At 50.2% G+C, this 6,847-nt stretch overlaps 1 protein-coding gene across 2 annotated transcripts in view; it reads right to left on the bottom strand.

The window, feature by feature from the left end:
* The window catches only part of LOC140106026 (uncharacterized), a 582,332-nt gene that overhangs the window by 535,667 nt on the left and 39,818 nt on the right, over window positions 1-6,847 (bottom strand). The gene's annotated exons all lie outside the window — the stretch shown is intronic.

The raw sequence follows: 6,847 nt of genomic DNA, 5'->3' as shown, positions 1-6,847 counted from the left end.
CCTTTTTTTTGGTGGTTTTGTGTGTGGGTTCTACCAGTCATTTTGGGCTTTTAATATTTGATGACCTGTTGTTAGGACGAGGTCATTAATATAAAATTTATCAGTGGAAATGCCTGGTGTTGGACCCACAGCAGTCTCATATTGATGCCCTTTAGTAGCGGTGGCAAACCTATAGACACGAGTCTATTTTAAAAAAATTAACTTATATACTCACCCTCCCGCGTCCCGCTGCTCCACGCGGCTCCCCAATGTCCCCGCTGCCCGTCTTCTTTCTTCCCAGCAGCTCCTCTTCTTTCTTCCCAGCAGCTCCTCTTCTGTCTTCCCAGCAGCTCCTCTTCTTTCTTCCCAGCAGCTCCTCTTCTTTCTTCCCAGCAGCTCCTCTTCTTTCTTCCCAGCAGCTCCTCTTCTGTCTTCCCAGCAGCTCCTCTTCTGTCTTCCCAGCAGCTCCTCTTCTTTCTTCCCAGCAGCTCCTCTTCTTTCTTCCCAGCAGCTCCTCTTCTGTCTTCCCAGCAGCTCCTCTTCTTTCTTCCCAGCAGCTCCTCTTCTGTCTTCCCAGCAGCTCCTCTTCTGTCTTCCCAGCAGCTCCTCTTCTGTCTTCCCAGCAGCTCCTCTTCTTTCTTCCCAGCAGCTCCTCTTCTTTCTTCCCAGCAGCTCCTCTTCTTTCTTCCCAGCAGCTCCTCTTCTGTCTTCCCAGCAGCTCCTCTTCTGTCTTCCCAGCAGCTCCTCTTCTGTCTTCCCAGCAGCTCCTCTTCTGTCTTCCCAGCAGCTCCTCTTCTTTCTTCCCAGCAGCTCCTCTTCTTTCTTCCCAGCAGCTCCTCTTCTGTCTTCCCAGCAGCTCCTCTTCTGTCTTCCCAGCAGCTCCTCTTCTTTCTTCCCAGCAGCTCCTCTTCTTTCTTCCCAGCAGCTCCTCTTCTGTCTTCCCAGCAGCTCCTCTTCTGTCTTCCCAGCAGCTCCTCTTCTGTCTTCCCAGCAGCTCCTCTTCTGTCTTCCCAGCAGCTCCTCTTCTGTCTTCCCAGCAGCTCCTCTTCTTTCTTCCCAGCAGCTCCTCTTCTTTCTTCCCAGCAGCTCCTCTTCTGTCTTCCCAGCAGCTCCTCTTCTGTCTTCCCAGCAGCTCCTCTTCTTTCTTCCCAGCAGCTCCTCTTCTTTCTTCCCAGCAGCTCCTCTTCTGTCTTCCCAGCAGCTCCTCTTCTGTCTTCCCAGCAGCTCCTCTTCTTTCTTCCCAGCAGCTCCTCTTCTTTCTTCCCAGCAGCTCCTCTTCTTTCTTCCCAGCAGCTCCTCTTCTGTCTTCCCAGCAGCTCCTCTTCTTTCTTCCCAGCAGCTCCTCTTCTTTCTTCCCAGCAGCTCCTCTTCTTTCTTCCCAGCAGCTCCTCTTCTGTCTTCCCAGCAGCTCCTCTTCTGTCTTCCCAGCAGCTCCTCTTCTTTCTTCCCAGCAGCTCCTCTTCTGTCTTCCCAGCAGCTCCTCTTCTTTCTTCCCAGCAGCTCCTCTTCTGTCTTCCCAGCAGCTCCTCTTCTTTCTTCCCAGCAGCTCCTCTTCTGTCTTCCCAGCAGCTCCTCTTCTGTCTTCCCAGCAGCTCCTCTTCTGTCTTCCCAGCAGCTCCTCTTCTGTCTTCCCAGCAGCTCCTCTTCTGTCTTCCCAGCAGCTCCTCTTCTGTCTTCCCAGCAGCTCCTCTTCTGTCTTCCCAGCAGCTCCTCTTCTGTCTTCCCAGCAGCTCCTCTTCTGTCTTCCCAGCAGCTCCTCTTCTGTCTTCCCAGCAGCTCCTCTTCTGTCTTCCCAGCAGCTCCTCTTCTGTCTTCCCAGCAGCTCCTCTTCTGTCTTCCCAGCAGCTCCTCTTCTGTCTTCCCAGCAGCTCCTCTTCTGTCTTCCCAGCAGCTCCTCTTCTGTCTTCCCAGCAGCTCCTCTTCTGTCTTCCCAGCAGCTCCTCTTCTGTCTTCCCAGCAGCTCCTCTTCTGTCTTCCCAGCAGCTCCTCTTCTGTCTTCCCAGCAGCTCCTCTTCTGTCTTCCCAGCAGCTCCTCTTCTTTCTTCTGTCATGGACATGGCCATGTTATCTTCCTAGCCGGCGTATACTATGACGTCAGCAGCGGCTACGTCATAGTATACGCCTGCTGGAAAAAAAAACATGGCCATGTCCATGACAGAAAACGGGCCGCGCCGACATCGGAGGGTGAGTATATAAGTGGTTTTTTTTTTAAGTGCTGGGGGGGGGCTGGCTGTATACTACATGGGGGCTGGCTTTATACTACTGGGGGCAGTTTGGCTGTATAATACAGGAGGCTGGCTGTATACTACTTGGGGGCTGGCTGTATACTACATGGGGGCTGTCTGTCTGTATACTTCTGGGGGCTGGCTGTATACTACATGGAAGCTGGCTGGCTGTATACTACAGGGGGCTGGCTGGCCGGCTGTATACTACATGGGGGCTGGCTGTATACTACATGGGGGCAGGCTGACTGTATACTACAGGGGGCTGGCTGGCTGTATACTACATGGGGCTGGCTGTATACTACATGGGGGCTGGCTGGCTGTATACTACATGGGGGCTGGCTGGCTGTATACTACATGGGGGCTGGCTGGCTGTATACTACATGGGGGCTGGCTGGCTGTATACTACATGGGGGCTGGCTGGCTGTATACTACATGGGGGCTGGCTGGCTGTATACTACATGAGGGCTGGCTGTATACTACATGAGTGCTGGCTGTATACTACATGGGTGCAGGCTGACTGTATACTACATGGGGGCTGGCTGTAAACTACATGGGGGCTGGCTGTATACTACATGGGGGCTGGCTGGCTGTATACTACATGGGGGCTGGCTGTAAACTACATGAGGGCTGACTGTATACTACATGGGGTCTGGCTGACTGTATACTACATGGGGGCTGGCTGTATACTACATGAGGGCTGGCTGTATACTACATGAGGGCTGGCTGACTGTATACTACATGAGGGCTGGCTGGCTGTATACTACATGGGGGCTGGCTGGCTGTATTCTACATGGGTGCTGGCTGTATACTACATGAGGGCTGACTGTATACTACATGAGGGCTGGCTGGCTGTATACTACATGGGGGCTGGCTGTATACTACATGGGTGCAGGCTGACTGTATACTACATGAGGGTTGGCTGGCAGGCTATATACTACATGGGGGCTGGCTGGCAGGCTATATACTACATGGGGGCTGGCTGGCAGGCTATATACTACATGGGGGCTGGCTGGCTGAATACTACTGGGGGCTGGCTGTATACTACAGGGGGCTGGCTGTATACTACTTAGTATACTACTGTATACTAAGAGTGCTACTTTTTTTCCCTCCTTTTTGTTGTTGTTGTTCCAGATGTGCCTATGGACGCACAAAAATTAATCATCAACTACCGGGGGTGGGAAGGGGAGGGATTATAAGAAGTGCTAGGGTGTAAAATAATTAGAGATCAGTCTATTATGTATGTAGCTTTTTATGATTGCATTGTTGTATTCCTTGTCTATATATTTCAATAAAATAAAAAAGTGGATAGGAGGCAGTACAGGGTGCATAGGGGAACAGTATAGAGGGCAGTACAGGGTGTATAAATTGAGGTACAGGGTGTATAGGGGGGCAGTACAGGGTGTATAGGGGGCAGTACAGGGCGTATAGGGGGCAGTACAGGGTGCATAGGGGGACAGTATAGAGGGCAGTACAGGGTGTATAAATTGAGGTACAGGGTGTATAGGGGGCAGTACAGGGTGTATAGGGGGCAGTACAGGGTGTATAGGGGGACAGTATAGAGCAGTGATGGCAAACCTTTAGGAGACCGGGTGCCCAAACTTCAACCAAAACTCCTTATTTACCATTGAGTGCCAACTTGACAATTTATACAGTAACTTACTGCTCTATTTTGTTCCACAACAGTCAATCGTATCAGCCCCCTGAGGACACCAATACAGTAATACAGATGAAAGCAGGAGAGTAAATTCAGACATCATTGTAGCATCTCTCCAGGGTCTCTCTGTACAGGAAGAATCATCTCTAATGGCAGTTTATGAAAATATATTTAGTTTAGGGGGTTATTTTGCATGACGGGTTCTCTTTAAAAGAGTGCGGAGACCTGCATCTCATTTTTCTAGGACTGCAGGAAGATTCAATAAATAGTAGCAGAGGTACCGCACTCTACCGGGATGTGTGGTGCTCAAGAAAATTGGGATTCTCGGTCCTCTTCATACAAGGTAGATGAATTTTCGGCACACACAATGAGTTTTCTTTGCTTAATTAATTTTTATTTGTAATGAAAATATTCATAGTAATCAGCCTTCACCATGAAGTAGTTTTGTATCATAACATCTTTTTTCAAACATAAGTAGATCAACAATTAGTACGAAGGCTTCTGCCTCACCTCAACTTCATAAACCTCCACTACAAAAATAAGATCATACTTGATAAAGGTCGAGATGACCGAAACGTCGTACTAATTGTTGATCTACTTATGTTTGAAAAAAGATGTTATGATACAAAACTACTTCATGGTGAAGGCTGATTACTATGAATATTTTCATTACAAATAAAAATTAATTAAGCAAAGAAAACTCATTGTGTGTGCCGAAAATTCATCTACCTTGCAGGAAGATTCAAGTCCTGTCTGGTGAACTTTGTCCTGGAGCGACATCCTGGGTGCCCACAGAAAGGTCCCCGAGTGCCACCTCTGGCACCTGTGGGCAGTACAGGGTGTATAGGGGGACAGTATAGAGGGTAGTACAGGGTGTATAGGGGGACAATATAGAGGGGAGTACAGGGTGTATAGGGGGACAATATAGAGGGGAGTACAGGGTGTATAGGGGGACAATATAGAGGAGAGTACAGGGTGTATAGAGGGACAGTATAGAGGGTAGTACAGGGTGTATAGGGGGACAGTACAGGGTGTATAGGGGGACAGTATAGAGGGTAGTACAGGGTGTATAGGGGGCAGTACAGGGTGTATAGGGGGACAGTATAGAGGGTAGTACAGGGTGTATAGGGGGACAGTATAGAGGGTAGTACAGGGTGTATAGGGGGCAGTATAGAGGGCAATACAGGGTGTATAGGGGGCAGTATAGAGGGCAGTACAGGGTGTACAGGGAGCAGTATAGAGGGCAATACAGGGTGTATAGGGGGCAGTATAGCGGGTTGTACAGGGTGTATAGGGGGACAGTATAGAGGGGAGTACAGGGTGTATAGGGGGCAGTATAGCGGGTAGTACAGGGTGTATAAGGGGACAGTATAGAGGGGAGTACAGGGTGTATAAGGGGACAGTATAGAGGGGAGTACAGGGTGTATAGAGGGCAGTACAGGGTGTATAGGGGGACAGTATAGAGGGCAGTACAGGGTGTATAGGGGGCAGTATAGAGGGCAGTACAGGTGTACAGGGAGCAGTATAGGATACAGTACATGGTGTATAGGGGGCAGCATGGAGGGCAGTGCAGGGTGTATAGGGGGACAGTATAGAGGGGAGTACAGGGTGTATAGGGGGACAGTATAGAAGGCAGTACAGGGTGTATAAGGGGACAGTATAGAGGGGAGTACAGGGTGTATAGAGGGCAGTACAGGGTGTATAGGGGGCAGTATAGAGGGCAGTACAGGTGTACAGGGAGCAGTATAGGATACAGTACATGGTGTATATGGGCAGCATGGAGGGCAGTGCAGGGTGTATAGGGGGACAGTATAGAGGGGAGTACAGGGTGTATAGAGGGCAGTACAGGGTGTATAAGGGGACAGTATAGAGGGGAGTACAGGGTGTATAGAGGGCAGTACAGGTGTACAGGGAGCAGTATAGGATACAGTACATGGTGTATAGGGGGCAGCATGGAGGGCAGTGCAGGGTGTATAGGGGGACAGTATAGAGGGGAGTACAGGGTGTATAGAGGGCAGTACAGGGTGTATAAGGGGACAGTATAGAGGGGAGTACAGGGTGTATAGAGGGCAGTACAGGTGTACAGGGAGCAGTATAAGAGGCAGAACAGGGTGTATAGGGGGCAGTACAGGGTGTATAGGGGGACAGTATAGAGGGCAGTATATGGTATATAGGGGGGGCAGTATAAAGGGCAGTACAGGGTGTATAGGGGGCAGTATAGAGGGCAGTACATGGTGTATAGGGGACAGTATAGAGGGCAGTACAGGGTGTATAGAGGGACAGTATAGAGGGCAGTACAGGGTGTATAGGGGGCAGTATAGAGGGCAGTACATGGTGTATAGGGGGCAGTATAGCGGGTAGTACAGGGTGTATAGGGGGCAGTATAGAGGGCAGTACATGGTATATAGGGGGGCAGTATAAAGGGCAGTACAGGGTGTATAGGGGGCAGTATAGAGGGCAGTACATGGTGTATAGGGGACAGTATAGAGGGCAGTACAGGGTGTATAGAGGGACAGTATAGAGGGCAGTACAGGGTGTATAGGGGGCAGTATAGAGGGCAGTACATGGTGTATAGGGGGCAGTATAGCGGGTAGTACAGGGTGTATAGGGGGCAGTATAGAGGGCAGTACAGGGTGTATAGGGGGCAGTATAGAGGGCAGTACATGGTGTATAGGGGGCAGTATAGCGGGTAGTACAGGGTGTATAGGGGGCAGTATAGAGGGTAGAACAGGGTGTATAGGGGGACAGTATAGAGGGCAGTACAGGGTGTATAGAGGGACAGTATAGAGGGTAGTACAGGGTGTATAGAGGGACAGTATAGAGGGTAGTACAGGGTGTAAAGGGGGACAGTATAGAGGGCAGTACAGGGTGTATAGGGGCAGTATAGCGGGTAGTACAGGGTGTATAGGGGGCAGTATAGAGGGCAATACAGGGTGTATAGGGGGCAGTATAGAAGGTAGTACAGGTGTATAGGGGGACAGTATAGAGG

This window comes from Engystomops pustulosus, chromosome 11 (genome assembly GCF_040894005.1).
Source record: "Engystomops pustulosus chromosome 11, aEngPut4.maternal, whole genome shotgun sequence".
NCBI lineage: Eukaryota > Metazoa > Chordata > Amphibia > Anura > Leptodactylidae > Engystomops > Engystomops pustulosus.
Note: the sequence above shows the minus strand (reverse complement) of the source record. Positions and strands in the feature narration are given on the sequence as shown.